At 40.0% G+C, this 15915-nt stretch overlaps 1 long non-coding RNA gene across 1 annotated transcript in view; it reads left to right on the forward strand.

The window, feature by feature from the left end:
• LOC144381020 (uncharacterized) overlaps positions 1-8369 on the forward strand; it is a 38147-nt gene extending 29778 nt beyond the window's left edge. Inside the window, exon 3 of the long non-coding RNA XR_013445422.1 lies at positions 8199-8369. This is a non-coding gene — a long non-coding RNA (uncharacterized LOC144381020). The remainder of the gene's footprint in view (positions 1-8198) is intronic.
• The last annotated feature ends 7546 nt before the right edge of the window (positions 8370-15915 follow it).

A 15915-nucleotide genomic window follows, 5' to 3' on the forward strand; every position in this document is an offset into this window, starting at 1 on the left:
GATTATTCTATGGAGACCTAAAATGGTTTGAGAAATCTGTGATCAGTCTTGTAACTGTCATATGTGGAGAACAATTTGGACTTTCGGAACACATTGCAACATTCTTACCAGGGATGGTTGGGCCTGAAGCTTTAATTCCAGTGTCTGGAGAGTTTGCTGCAACTCAGCCATCTTATTCCTGCTGGTACTTGTCAGCAGAAGCAAATGCATGCCCATTCAGTTCTTTACTCTGAAGCCTGAGAGTGGAATAAAAATATAAACACTTGGTATCAGCTTAGTGCTGGATTATTTTTTTTTCATGTTGATTGGCTAACCTTTCCATAAACCAGGCCTCAGCCTTTCTATGGCTTTGTCCTGCCAAGACCTCATACTGCCTCATCATCTGGTCCAGCAGGGCAGTCATGTCCACTCCTGGGACACACTGATTTCTACATTAACTTCAACATGAGGTACTTTTCATGGTACCCTTCATGTACTGATCCAAAATAAAATAATTTGAAATGTCACAGGTTACTTGTTTTTTTTTTTAAAGATTTTATTTATTTGACAGAGAGAGACACAGCGAGAGAGGGAACACAAGCAGGGGGAGTGGGAGAGGGAGAAGCAGGCTTCCCGCGGAGCAGGGAGCCCGATGCGGGGCTCGATCCCAGGACCCTGGGATCATGACCTGAGCCGAAGGCAGACACTTAACGACTGAGCCACCCAGGCGCCCCAGGTTACTTGGTTTTTGCATCTGGAATATGATAATGCAAATAGATTAAAAAGATAAAACTGGAAATGTAGATTTTAGAAATCATTGTTAAGGTTTTAAAAAATTTCCAGGAGATTACAAAATTACCAGTGTCATCAGATTTAGTAAATAAAGATACAGAATGCCTAAGTAAATTTAAATTTCAGATAAACAATGAATACTTTTTTAAAAAAAGATTTTATTTATTTATTTGAGAGAGAGAGAGCACAGTGAGAGAGGGAGAAGCAGACTCCCTGCTGAAAAGAGAGCCTACTGCCCTCTAATTCTCTGAGCCCCCTACAATGTCATAGCTTCCCCCAAGGCCTTAACAGATCCATAGCCACTTCCAGCACTGCTATGCTGTCAGAACCCGGAGCCTTAAGCCATTGTGTGCAAATGTAGCAGAGGTCTAAGGTCGAAGTATATAGCCTCCAAGTCAGTGCTCGGTGGAGATGTTGTAGAGCTTTATATATGTAACGGTGTAACATTGCATCATCTTTACAGAACAGTTTGTAAAAAATATCTAGTTTTAGGCATCAGCTTAATTTCTCTACTTAATTTAGAGATTGATGGGCCATATATGCTCAAATGATGCCTCCCCAGGGTGTTGGTTATGTATGACGGGAAACTATGTGAGGCTGGAAAAAACAGAGATCATTTCATGACTTTGGTTTTGAACCATGATAAATGATCATTTTTTATTGAAACCCTGCAGGCCTGCCTCTCACAGAAACACTTTGTTTCCTTCTGACCCCTGTATTCATAACATTCTCATGCTCTTGAGCCTGGCTCAGTTTTCTTTCTTCTTTGTGTAGCTTTGCAAGCCAACTACCAGTCTCTTTCCAGGGAGTCTGTGCGGGGTAGTGTATATACTTAGGAATCAAACAGATGTGCGTTCACTGTTTTCCAACCTGGATAAAAGTTACTTATGAGTTTGTCTCAGTTTCCTCATCTGTATAACTTCTAAAAGATGTTGGGAAAACAAATGAGAAACAAGTATTAATGCCTGGCACATGGTAGGCACTCAGTAAGTGCTTGTTCTCTCCCTTACCCTCTTCTCCCTACTCCCCCACTTTAATCCAGAGTGGTCTTTAAAACTCATAACCCTAATTATATCATACATTTACTCAAGACATACTTATTGAATGCTGAAGTATGTGCCAGGGGCCCTCACGGGACAGTTATGGGCCTTAGATTTTTGACAGTTGTTGTGCATGCCTCTTGACCAGAGTTCCTCCTAAGTTCAGCAACTGAGCATGTGCTGATTCCAGATATCCATGCATATCTCAAACTCCTTTGGACAGAACTGTGGAGTTGTTAAATTTTGTCATTGGCTCTCTTTCTTCTTCACCCTTTCTTCTCTGGGTTGAAATCTCTCTGCCCTTCATCTGAAGCCAAGGGCTTTCTTTCTTTCTTTTAAAAAAATTTTAAAAAGATGTTATTTATTTATTTCAGAGAGAGAGAGAGAGAGAGAGAGCACACAAGCAGGGGGAGCGGCAGGCAGAGGAGAAGCAGGCTTCCCGCCGAGCAGGGAACCCGACGCGGGGCTCCATCCCAGGGCCCTGGGATCATGACCTGAGCCAAAGGCAGATGCTTAACGGATTGAGCCACCCAGGCGCCCAGCCATGGGCTTTCTTGTGTTTTAACCCCCTTTTCTGTCTAAGGAAAAGATATGATAGTGTTCATTTACACAAGTAGAAATAGAGCCTTATTCACTGTGCTATTCCAGATACCCAAGCATTTGCATTTTGAGCTTGTTCTTCAATTGAGAAATGAGAAATTGTTCCCCATGATAGGATTTTCAGTTCTTGCTAAGGAGAAGAGAGGTTATTTTGGCAGAAATCTGTTGAAAGCACAGTTTTGCACTTAAAAGGGCAGCCTTAAGCAAAAATGTGATTTAATCTGTCAAGATGTGTGTGGGGGAATAGGCTGATGAGAAGGCACAAACTTTCTTATTTCTTAATCTATGCACAGGTCTCTTCCTGCTTCCATGCCCATTTCTCAGAGTTCTGTTCCAGATGTCTGCTCCTAATTTCTGGAAGTCACCTCTTCTTCCGACTTTCTCTCTGGCACTTCTTCCTTCCTTATCTCCTGGTCTGTCCTAAGCATCCCAAATGTCAGCAAGGGGCAGCTCTGTGCCAGCCCACTCCCTCATGCCGTGATCTCCACGTCTGTCTATTGCACCCCCTCCCCAGAGCATGGGGATTGTTCTGCCTTCTCATGTCTTCCCCTAAGGGCCCGTGATTTTGTTACACTTAGGTGCACAGGAGGGAGGGGGTGAGAATGCAGGGAAAGACAGAAGAGTCTGAGCCTTCATCAGGGTTTCAAGAATGGATGCTGATTATTGGGAAGTTAGATTCAAGGCAATTGTCTTTTTTTTTTTTTTTTTTTTTTTTTTACAATTGTCTTTTTAATGTAGGTATATATATTTCTGTAGCAGGGAGGAAGAAGAGAATTAAACTTGTGTGTATCAGGAAAACTGTCAAGTAAGACACTAATGTAGCTACTTGAGAACTAATAAGAGAAAAGCGAACCTAGAAACTGTCTGCATACATGTAGTAGTAATCATCTAATTCAGCAAACGTGTACCGAGTGCCAGCCCTGCAAAGCCATTTGCCTCTCTAGATCCGCCTTCTCCCTTTTTCCTCCTGCTCTCCTGCTCCAGGAAGATAGCTGCTCTCAGGCTTTCATTAGGTTTGCCCAGTGGGGACCCAATCAGTAAATGGGAGGAAGAGAGGGAGGAGAATGAGTTTGGGGTCTTTATTCCCCTGGCCCCTACCAGTTGGGTGTGGCCCTTCATTAAGAGCCACAGCTCCTTTCGAGATGACCCTCTTTATTTGACTTTCCCATTCTGAATGCCTTTCCTTTGTCTTTTTGGGCATGGGGGTAATAATAGCTTAATAATAGCTACTGGTGGTTTCCCTACACCATGCCCACACTTTTGCAAACAGTCCATGTATTAGAGTCTCCTTAGTTTTTCCTAACGCCAGTGTGCCTGCTGTTTCCTGCTTGGGTTCTACTGTATGTCAGGCCAGGAGGTTAATAGGAAAGTGAATGATTGCAATACCATGAAATACACGCTTATCAGAGTACAGGCTCTTTGAAGGCAGAGACCCTATATTATTCATGTTTCTTTCCTGACACTTAGCATAATTCTAGGTAGAGAACAGGGTGGTAGGTTTACGCCTAGAGTATGGGGAACGGAGGATGGAGCTGAGCATCTGTTCCAGGAGGATCCAGGTAGGCTTCACAGTGTAGCTAATTGTGGCAATCAGAAAAAGACTGGTCGCATCAAGCAAGGGAATTCACTGGAAGAATATCAATGGCTTCTAGAATCAAAGGAAGGCAGAGAACAGGGCTTGGAGGATAGGAACTGGGGTGCTCTGGAAGGCTAGTTTACTGAAACCCCAACATAAGTCTACATTCAGTATGAATTGGGCATCCTTCCAGACAGCTCTTGACTTCTAGTTTCTTTAAGGTATGTTGCCACATGTTACACAGGACTGAAAATGGTCCTGGTTACTTGTTACGTTTGCTGTATGGAAACATTCTGGGCTTCGTCCTTCCAACCTTCCTCTCAGAAACCCTGCTTGGTGCTGCAGGTAAGGGAGGAACAAAGAGAAGGTCTCAGGTCAGAGAATCAGATGAGATCCGATCCCCTGTGGCAGCCTATGTCCTGGGACTACAGAAACCGGCTCACCCCTCTCTTCCTCTCCTCCTCCCTAGATGAAAGGCAAGATAAGGCGGGCAGTAGGTGGGAATAATACTGCGGTTACAAGAGTTAGCAGGAGTGAAGTAACAATGGAAGGTGAGTTCTTTCCCTGAAGAGCCAAACCTGCATTCAGAGGTGGGGCTGCTTTTGCTGAGTGTGAGAGAGGGTGTTTCCCCCATCTCTGGGGAGGAGTAGAAGAACGAGTACCTACCAAAGTTTCCATCACTGAATTCGAATTTTTGTTTTGCTGCTCTCTTCTTCTCAGCAGCCCTCCGCCTCCAGCTCTCCAGTGTCCCATGCTTTGGAGGGGCTCCCCAGCATGCTAAAGCCATGTCCCAGTTTAGTTTGTCCTCCCCTGATATGCTCCATTTCAGCCTGCTCTGGGAATAGGTAATAGGTACTTTTCAGCCTGCTCTGGGAATAGGTACTAGGAGAATGACCATCTGGTTAGTCTAATTCATCTAAGGTGTGACTTACTGACAAAGGTGGGTAGGGGCGGAGAGGTGTTCACCAAAGCTATTTACGTTTAAAAAATGTATCTTTTACCTAAGTGGAATTTCAGGCATTGTGGTGATAAAAATTTTGCAGGAAGGACTTTTCTGTATTCTTTCAGTTAGTACAACTGACTATTATATCAGGTGAAGCAGAAAAGAGGGTAAAGAGAGTTCTTTTTTTGTCTCTAGGCCTTTCCCTTCACCTTCTGTAGGGAAAGGTCAGGCACTTTGGCTCTGATTTCCCCATTTTTATACAAGTCACTCACTGAATATATATTATATACCAGAAACCCTTTATGGGGTTCTGAAGATGCAAAGATAAGTAAGATGTGGTCCTTGCTTTCAAAGAAACCATATCTTAGGGGGTGGAGGGTAGGGGATAAGACACAAATAATTACAGAATAGGATGATTTTAATAATACAGATTTATGTAAGTATATGAAACACCAAGAAAGAGAAACCAGTCTCTGGAGGACATAGGAGATGCCATTTGAATGATATCTTAAAAAAATGAGTGGGGAGAAAATTTCGAGGCAGAGGGACCGGTGTGTATAAAGGAGGTGTAAATATGCATGTCATATTTGAAGAACTGAAAAGTTTGGTTTGGCTGAGGTATAAAGTTTGTATGAGTGACTTCCAAGAGATAAGACTGGAAAAATAGGTTGGAACAAGTTGGGGAAGGGCCTTTAATACCATCTTAAGGAATTTGGACTTGGTCCTATAATCAGGGGGTGGACCAATAAAGGTTGCTAAGCAGAGGATGAACATGACCCTAATTTTTAGAAAGATAACATTGTTGCCAGCATACTAGATGGATCACAGGGAAACTGGAGGCCGGGAGATGAGATAGGAGGATTTGCAAGAGTTTGGGGGGAGGGGAAGAGACAATGAGAACTTCAAGAAAGTAGCAGGGAGTGGAAGGAAGGGGAAGATAGAAGATAGGAATGGTTGCATTTGATTATTGCTTAGTTTTGGGTTGATGAAGGAGAAGGAGGGAGTGTTAATTTTGGACTTTGAGAAGTATCATTAACTGATGTGGGAATGCAAAGGAGGAACAGGTTTTGTAGGAAAAATAATTAGTTCAGGATAGGGAAGATTGGAGGTGAAACACCTGTCAACATCCAAGTATAGATATTCCAAAGGCAGTTGCAGTGTGGGTCTGGGATTCAGAAATTGTGGCTAGATTTGGAAGTTACTGGCAAAGAGCAACCATGAACCTGGATGAGATTTTGCACGGAGAATTGGTAGAGATGAGGACCAAGGATAAAACCTTGAGGAACTGTAACATTTAAGGAGAAACAAAAGAGGTTGAAAGGTAACACTCAAAGGAAAAAGGAGAGAGCTAGGAGACAGAAGTTTCAAGAAAGCCAAGGGAGAGGAGAATTTCAAGAAGGTGGAGTGATCAGCAAATTGGAAGATTTCAGTAGTTCAGAGATGGCAAGTAGGACTAGGACTGCAAAGTCACTTTTCAGTTTGGCTGCTGAAAAGATCATATAAGTATTGGGGAGTGAGCTCTCTGAAAGCTACTAACTAAAATACATACATATTCTCAGTCTTTATAGTTTGTCGATTATATAACCTGACCATTTGCTCAAATTAAAGGAAAATTTAAATTCCCTTTAAAAAGAAAATTAATAGAAGAATTTAGGAGAGTGCATAAGGCTAGGTGTCATCCATATCAGGGTGATAGTCAAAGCCTTGAGAACAACTGAGTTTTTTAAGGGAGAGAAGAGTAGAAGGTTAAGACTGATGAGGAAACCCTCAAAGTTAGGCTTAGCATAGAGGGAAAAGTAAGTACCTGGTAAAGGGAGTGAATAAGGAGTGATCTGGAAAGCTAGAAGAGCCCCCGGAAGTCACATCATGGATTGAAGCATGAATGATTCACCTGCTGGGGTTTCTAGAACCTCCCAGGGGTTCTTCCAAGTCTTGAGTTTCAAAATCTGCAAGAGAGATCAGGGAGGTGAGGGCTACAACAATGTCCATGATATTGCCACTAGATCCTTGGAGATCTGAAAGCCAGAATTTTCTGGACAATGTAGGGCACAGAAGCCAGACCGTCTGTCATCAGGAAGAAAGGATGGAGATGGAATGAAGCCATCGTGTCTTGTATTGCTGCAGCATCCTGAGTGGGCATAGAAGACAAAAGAATTGTGAGGAGGGAAGCAAGGGTGGAGTGAAGATTATTGGGTATGGAATGCACTTGAGAACAGAAGCAAGTAGAATTTCGTAGCTCCTTAGGGCTTTTGGGAAAGCAAGAAAAGGGGAACATGCAAAGAACCAAGAAGTGAAATAGCACTTAGGTATCTGGAAGGAAAGAGTGATCAGAAACAATAGTGATCCTGTTGAATCACTGTATTGTACACCTGTAACTAATGTAACATTGTATGTTAACTATATTGGAATTAAGATTTAAAACTATTCTAAAAAAGATTTATTTGGGGGGTGGAGAGAGAGAGAGAAAGCAGGGGGGCGGGCAGAGGGAGAAAATATTCAGGCAGACTCCCCACTGAGCACAGAGCCTGACTTGGGTCTTGATCCCATGACCCCCAATATCATGACCTGAGCCAAAACCAGGAGTTGTATGCTTAACCAACTGAGCTACCCAGGTGCCCCTAAAATTTAAAAGTTAATAAAGAAATAATAGTGATCCAAGACACAGTGAAGCCTCAGTGATGTAGGAAATGACATGTTGGATGACTAATTTCAGCTTCATCACAGGGAACTTTTAAAGAACAGACACATGGTATTAAAAAAATGACTGGAAAAATTCTACATTTTAGGAGAGTCACGGTGGTAAACATGCATGGAGCCTATAAGGTATCAATCTCTTTTGTACTTTTAAAATGATAAGGCTTCATTCTTATGTACAGTGAACCAAGGGGCTGCCCTTTGCTACTTGAAAGAGGTAGTCTCAGCTATAAATATGGATGTGACAGTGAGGTATCCCCATGAACTTGGGAGAAAAGGAAATATAGTTGCCTTCCTAACTGAACTAATAAAACCAAAATATAATCTATCTCCCAGGGCCAACAACTGGGTAAGGAGTGTGGTCAGCAGGGGATATCAAAAGGGGAGTCTGGGAAGCTTCCTTTGGCCTCATCTTAAGGAGAGAGATGCTGAATTTGGGTACCTGGTCAGTCCAGCCACTAGAGGGGAGCTGCTAACGTGTGGTAGGGATATCGTACCTGGCCTCGGGGGGATCTGGAGGAAATGTCCCTCAAGTCTTTCTGTTAACTTCTGTTCAAATTCTGTTCATCTGCAGCAACTTCCTGATTCCTAATTCATCCTGGCAAGTACATGTACAACAGGAAAGTCAGTGTTCTGAGTGGCCTTGAATACCTGGAAAGACATGTCCCTTATTGTTAATTAATTAGCTGGCATTCTAATCTGTACATTAGTGTTGTGTGAATACAGTCATTTTAAGTCGTCATGAAGTTCCACGTCACGTCTGAATATACTGGTAAAGTCCAGTCTCTGGACATGAAAGGCTGAGAGGAACAGATTCTGGACCAGGGTAAGCTTTCCATAATTCTAATTTATATTTTTAAAAAAGTACTTTGATAGTCAGTCTTGTGGGCTGCTTTCTGTCTGCCTCATTATATATTCCTATACCCTCCATTAATGGTTTTAGGAATAATAGCAGGAAGCATTACTAAAAAAAGTGGAGCTTGTATCCATTCAAGAATTGAGGATGGAAAATAGAAAATAGTTTAAGAAATGTGTAGATTAGAAATGACAAAAATGAAACATTCATGCTGCTACTCTTCTGTCCTGTACTCATAGCAGACATTACTAATTGATAATGACACTCTTTCCTGCTGACTCTAGACTGGCTGTGGAACTCTTATTAATAATCTTAATCCAAGAAGCCCCAACCAGTTGCCTAGATTGGATCCGTGTGAGCTAAAACTCTCTGCCCTTTCTAGTTTAGATGCGTTGTTAGGGATTGGTCATCAAAATTACAGAATTCATCTGGAAAGGACCTAAAGGATGGTTTATCTTTTGAGTTTGATGTCATGGGGAAACTACTATGCCTTTTGACCAAAAGCCTCTAGATATTCTGACAGAAATAATACCAGACTAGAAAGATTGATAGAAATGATCAGAATAGAATCATCTAGGCCACTAACACATTGACTGTCATGGTGTCAACCAAGACACAATTTGCGAGGGACCTTAGATGTTCCCAGGTTGCAAATCCTAGCTCTCCCTCTTCCTGGGTGTGTGGTAAGTTACTTAACATCTCTGAGCCCTAGTATCCTCATCTGGGAAATAATACAAAAAATTAATTAGGTAGAGACTGCCCATTTGGATAACACATGTAAAGTGTCTTGCAAATGGTAGGTACCTACAGATGCTAGTTCCCTTCTTGCTTCTCTTGTTGATGATATTCAACACCAAGCAGAACTGCCTTAATCAAATATCTCCCATCTCTCCTTAAATATTTCTAGTAAAGAGAAGCTCATTATCTTATTGGGCATTCCATTTCTGAGCTGCTCTAACTACTAAAAACTCTCTCATGACATTGAACTGAAATCTGCCACACAGAATATAGTGTGCTCTCTGCCACATAAAACTTAGCTTTGGAGTCTTTTGGATATTTAAAGAGTGTTACTCTACCCTCCAAAATTGTTTCTTTCCTAAGCTAAGGGGTCGTCAGTTCATTCAATTGCTCCTTGGAGGACATGGTTTTCACTTCCATTATCATCTAGGTTACCATTACTTGGATCACTTCTAAATACGTAGGATCGATTGACCTTCTTTTTTTCTGTCTCGCAGTGTTAGTTAAAGGACTATTTTTTTTTTAAGGAATGCATGCTGTGTTTTATTAAATTGCAATCAGTCTCCAGCATAATAGTACTTCCAGAGATAGAATACAGCACAGAATTTCTTGTTTTCCTCTTAGAGAAATTATTTAAATTTAATAATTAGTCATTAGTAACCTAACACCCTTGCCTTCCCCACCCCTGCCCCCATCTTGGTTTCAGGATGGCTCAGGTGTCTTGAACACATTTGCAATGGAAACTTGTTTCACTAACATTTTGGGTTCACCCTCTTGGGTGTGAGGCCAAGGCTTGTCACTCAGACATTTCTGATTACAGTGTTGATTAGCTAGTTGGCTCCTAAGCTATAATTATCTTCCTCCTTTAGTTAAAATCATATTTCTATATTACAACATGAGCTATTGCAAAATCTCATGATACACATTGGATTTTTATTTCACTCTAAGCAGACTTTCCCTGACAATACATATTTTTTCTTCCAGGTTGTTTAGCTGTTAGGTGTTACTGTTATAGCACTGCTGAGTAGGACATTCTTCCTAAAACAAATTGATCAGTGGGCACTTTGCAGTATTGTTGATTTTGTTTTCCTGTGTCCTCACTTGCTGTAATATAGTGATTAAAATACACTGATTATTATTCCCAGATTACAGAATTTTGAGTGACTCATAATAGAACCATACCTGCGTGACAGCATGATTGGTGCCAAAATGAAAAATTCAGTCAACATATGCTTTATTTTAAACTGTGCTAAATGATGGGCTTAACAAATAGTTTTCTTTGGATTTCAGCCAATCTTTTCCCCTAAATTTTTCAATCATTTTGACAAGGTATATACTGACTGTGATGTTCCTAAACCTCACTCCAACCAACATGTTTGACATACCTACATTCTGCCAGATGCTGCATTAAGTGCTGGGAAGGTATTTCTGGATGGTCAATAATACATAGTCCTGCCTTTGAAGAGGAATCAGACACACAAACTCATCTATAATATAAAGTTCAGACTAGCATGGTCAAAGAACATAGGATTCTCAGAAGAAGGTCACTTAGTCTTGTGGGAAAGCATTCCGAGGGAGATGCTTTTTGGTTCTGTTCCTGCCTACCCATTTCCATTTAACACCATACGTTGAGATTTTTATATCCTCAAATGCTTTTCTGCCATAAGAGTGCCCCTGGTTTTCATGCCCCAGCCCTATATATTCTCTCCCTCTACCAACTTCTGTGGCACCTCATCTGCATTTTCTTCCTGGTCTAGGCAGGTGTCTTTATACGTCAAGGTAATGTTATTTGCATATATGTCTATGTTTGCTCACAGTTGCTTCTGTAATGGCCAGTAAATATTTGAGAGAAAAATCTATTTTAGTTAGACCACCCTGGTTAACGAAGGAGGAACAAGTTCTATTTTGGTCTAGATTGCCAGGAGTATTAAGGTTTCAGACTCAGTTTTTACATGGAAAGCCAATCTGTCTTCCATCAGTTGCTTTAAGAGAACTCAGTTTTGTTTTGTTTTTGTGTTTTTTACTTTTTTTATTGTTATTTTAATCACCATACATTACATCATTAGTTTTCGGTGGAGAACTCAGTTTTGTATCCATAGTGAGTTGATTGCCTGTATACAAAGCACACTCTAATGATGAGTAAGAGGACTCTGGGGTTGCTTCATAAGTGAACTTTAATGGATACAGTTTTTGTTTTTTTTCTTATGAAGACTTCATAGAGACGAGACCGTATTTTGTGAAAACAACTCCTGGCACTCTTCAGATATATGGGAAGAAGTCCTCAGGTTAATTTCCTAAACAAAAAACCCCAAAAACGAAAACAAAAAAATAAAAAAACAAAAACAGCATCATTAATGTAAAGACTGCTTATTGAAACTGAAGATCACTTTCTACTGAGTCATCAGATACTGTGTTGAGCAATATGATTTATATCAATATGCCTTGTGAAATTACTGAGTGGGAATTTGTGTATTCTAGATAAAAAAGTTATGTCTCCACAAAGTGACAAGTATCCTGAAGGTTTTCTGAAAATATTAATTGAATTCACCAAATTTCTCAGTAAAATGCAGACAACTTCTTCATGGTGTTTTAGTCCCTGACAGCCTAATTTTTTTTTATTAAGGTTTAAGGAGAATAAAGTAAGTGGAATTCCTTTCCATGTGACTCATACATTATTAAAAAATAACCAAAATCAGTAGATTCAAATTAAATATATTCAAAGCATCCTCTTTATTTATTTATTCAAGTATAATTAATACATGGTGTTCTATTAGTTTCAGGTATACAATATAATGATTCAACAATTCTGTATATTTTTCAATGTTCATCAAGATAATCCCCTATATCTATTTCCCCCTATTCACCTCCCCTCTGGCAACCACTAGATTGTTCTCTGTCTTTGAGTCTTTTTTTTTTTTTTGTTTATCTCTTTTTTTGTTTGTTTGCTTGTTTGTTTCTTAAACCCCACATATGAGTGAAATCATCTGGTATTTGTCTTTCTCTGACTGACTTATTTCATTTAGCATTGTGCCCTCTAGGTCCATGTTAGAGGGGACGTTGCAAATTGCAAGATTGCATTCTTTTTTTTTTTTTTTTTTGGTGGCTGAGGGATATTCCAGTGTAGATATATACTACATCTTTTTTTAATTAATTTTTTATTGTTATGTTAATCACCATACATTACATCGTTAGTTTTTGATGTAGTGTTCCATGATTCATTGTTTGTGCATAACACCCAGTGCTCCATGCAGAACATGCCCTCTTTAATACCCATCACCAGGCTAACCCATCCTCCCCCCCTCCCCTCTAGAACCCTCAGTTTGTTTTTCAGAGTCCATTGTCTCTCATGGTTATCCATTCATCTGTTGATGGACACTTGGGTTGCTTCCATATCTTGGCTATTGTAAATAATCCAGCAAAGCATTCTCTTAATGCCCCCCATATGATGGATACTGCTTAGCTGCTGTGCATTGATAAATTTGGGTTTGTTTATTCAGTCTTACCAAAGATAAGTTGTGGAAAATTTGAGTTAATAAATAAATTTTAGAGTTAATAAATAAATTTTAGAGTTAATAAATAGAGAAAAATCTGTTGAATGTTTCAAGAAAATAATAGACAAAACATATCAACACTTTTCAGTATTCATGCAACAAATGTTTATTGAGTGCCTCTTATGTGGTAGTCCAATGCTAAGTCCTGCGGATTCCACAGTAGTGTTGTTCCAACTTTTATTGAGTGAATAGTCTAGCACTTGTACACAATTCCGTGCACACATATTCAACAAATACTGATTTTTTCCTATACAATGGGCTAGATTGCTGTTTTATGTACTGGGCTCGACACCCGGGCTACAGTAGAAGGCAAAACAGTAGAGAGCTTAGAGATCTTACAGTGGGAGAGGCAGGCATTAATTGAGTAGTCATGCAAAAGAAGACTACAGTGTATTATGAGAGTACACAATAGGAGAGCCTAATGTGGTTATCATGGTGGGGGGAGGGGGAGGGATAGAGACTTTCAAGGCTTCTCAGAGGAGGTGATATCTGAATTCAAACCTGGCAAGGTGAGTAGGAGTTAGCCAGGCCAAAATGGAGAGGAAGCACATTCTAGGCAATGAGGGGAAAGCCAGTGGGAAGGAGCAGGGTGTAGAAAAGCTGAACTAGGCCAGCAGGGGGAGGTGAAGGCAGGGGGAGGCACACAATTTGAGAGAAGGGAAAGGGGGCCAGGCCAGACCTTGCTAGATTTTGGTCCAACGAGTATAGGAAGCCTTCAAAGGGTTTTAAGCAATAGGGTGACAGGGTCAGGTTTGTCTTTTCAAAACAATCTCTCCCTGACTGTGGCGGGAGGAATAGAAGGGAGGGAGGTGCATGTGGAAGCTGTGTGGTTTTCAGGCAAGGGGCGATGAGTGGTGGCCTGGACCGGGACGGTGGTGGTGGGGATGGAGGAAAGTAACTGGATCATAGATATTTAGGAGGAAGAATGCCAGACGTGGCCAGGATGTGCTTAGAATATTTGTTGAATGAATAAATAAATCGATGGACCCAGGAGACACGGAGCTTGACCTAGTTAAGAAGTTATAATGGAAGGATTTTTAGACCAATATTGATGGAATAACTTTTCTTGGCTTGTACACTTTAGCCAAAGTACAGTTTGACTTAAATGTATAAACTTGTTAAAATAACCCTTATTTCATGATTTTTCTGACTAAACCAAACATAAATGACCCACAAACATTCTAAACATAGACAAGTTATGATGATGTAAGGTGTTTGGATATATTTTTGTACAGCAAGTGTTTTGTGACACATAGCATGAAGTTTTGGAATGTGGTTTTATATGATTAGGTTTTCCGAATGCTGATACATTGGAAAATGCAGCTAAACAATCTCTGTCCGGAGAAATCGGGAAAGAATTGTGTAACCTGCTGCTTTAGCTTTTTATCTGGGCAATTGCAATGTTATATTGTTCTTTAACTCCTCAGAAATTATCTCCTCTGACATGCACGTTTGCTGTGTACCCTGGAGGTGACAGATGATGATGATAATGATGACTAAAATGTTCATAGGGCTCTCCTCCCTGCTGAGACCTACCTTCCCCTAGAGCGATTCTCATCTTCCCACTGGTTAGCATTCAGTTCTTGCTCCTTCCAGCTCTGCAAGCTGTAAATAAAAAACAAAACAAAAAAACCCCCAACACACACACACACACACACACACACACACACACACACACCACCTTCCAGAGTCACGTAGAGGAAGCTACTACTGAAGACTCGGCTGGGGAACCGAGTCAGATTCTCCCACCGTCCTCATCCCTTGGGTGACTTTTCCTTACCCCCAACCTCTGATTAATGAGATAGGGAAACTGGACTTCATTGTTCTGCTTTATCTATAGCACACTGACGGTGAATTCTGTGTTAGTCTGGATCTAGTTCTGCAGTATTTGTTCCAGGATTCTCTCTTGATTAGATGCTATTATATATGTTTGTTTGTTTTTTAAAACAATGATGAAAATTTACCTTATTATTTATCAACCTACTGAGTTACTTATCAGATAAGATAGGGAAGTTTAACATTAAAATTACTCTGTCATTCCAGAATCAGCACATGAGGTTGTGTAAAATGGGTGTCTGGTGAAAACATCTTAAAGTACCTTGAAAGTGCTTAAAATAATGAAAAATGTAATGTAGAATATAATTAAATATTTAAGAGTATCATAATTTAAAAATATGCCCCGACGCCTGGCTGGCTCAGTTGGTAGAGCATACGACTCTTGATCTTGGGGTTGTAAGTTCAAGCCCCACGTCTTGGGTGTAGAGATTACTTAAAATATAAAAATTTAAAAAATACCCTGAAAATACCTGTTTAACAGTGTAAGCTGCCCCTTAAAAAACGTATAAAACTCCTAAAAATGAATGAAGAGGTGTCCTATCTTCCAACAGGAATTGACTAAGTCTCTTCATACTTCTGTTAAATAATCACATTTACTGTGTATGGAGCAATGACACTCTTGCCAGTTAAGTTGAAGGCAACTTGCCTTATTCTGTTTGCACCAGTGCGACCAAGGAGAATAATGTATGAAACTTTATCATGTATTTACCTTTAGTTCATAAAAGCTGGTTATTTTCAATATATTAAGACTTACATATAATTGGTGCTAAATAAATATTGGTTGAATGAATGAACATACAAATAAAAATATGTGATTCCTTGCATGTATACATAAATATACCAACTGATCATTGTTTAAAAAATTAAAAATTATACAACTGGTTAAAAAAGTTGTATTTGCAGCTCTGTTCATTTGAAATATGAAATTGCAGCCTTAATGATTAAAAAAAAAAATCCCATGGTATTTGCAAATAAATGAAATATCCCCAGATGGATACACTTAGCAGAAACTTAATGTGTATATAACTTTAGGAGGTACGTTCCAAGTTGACACCTTAAATGCACATATTCTGACCAGCCAAGTTCAGCCAGGGAAGTGGCGTGGGATGAAGAGGATATATTCAGTTAGGACACTAATATTTTTTAGTTTGATTTTGAGTTTATGATACTAATATTAAATGACATTTAAATCTTAGGTCCAGCTCCAAGTCTTAAGAAACATTTATTAGCCCATTAAAAAGTCATTTTCTCAGCTATGTGAGTATATTTTTCAGTTGATGTTTGAGTATATTTTTAAAAGCTTGAGTAGT

This window comes from Halichoerus grypus, chromosome 2 (assembly GCF_964656455.1).
Source record: "Halichoerus grypus chromosome 2, mHalGry1.hap1.1, whole genome shotgun sequence".
Taxonomy (NCBI): Eukaryota; Metazoa; Chordata; class Mammalia; order Carnivora; family Phocidae; genus Halichoerus; species Halichoerus grypus.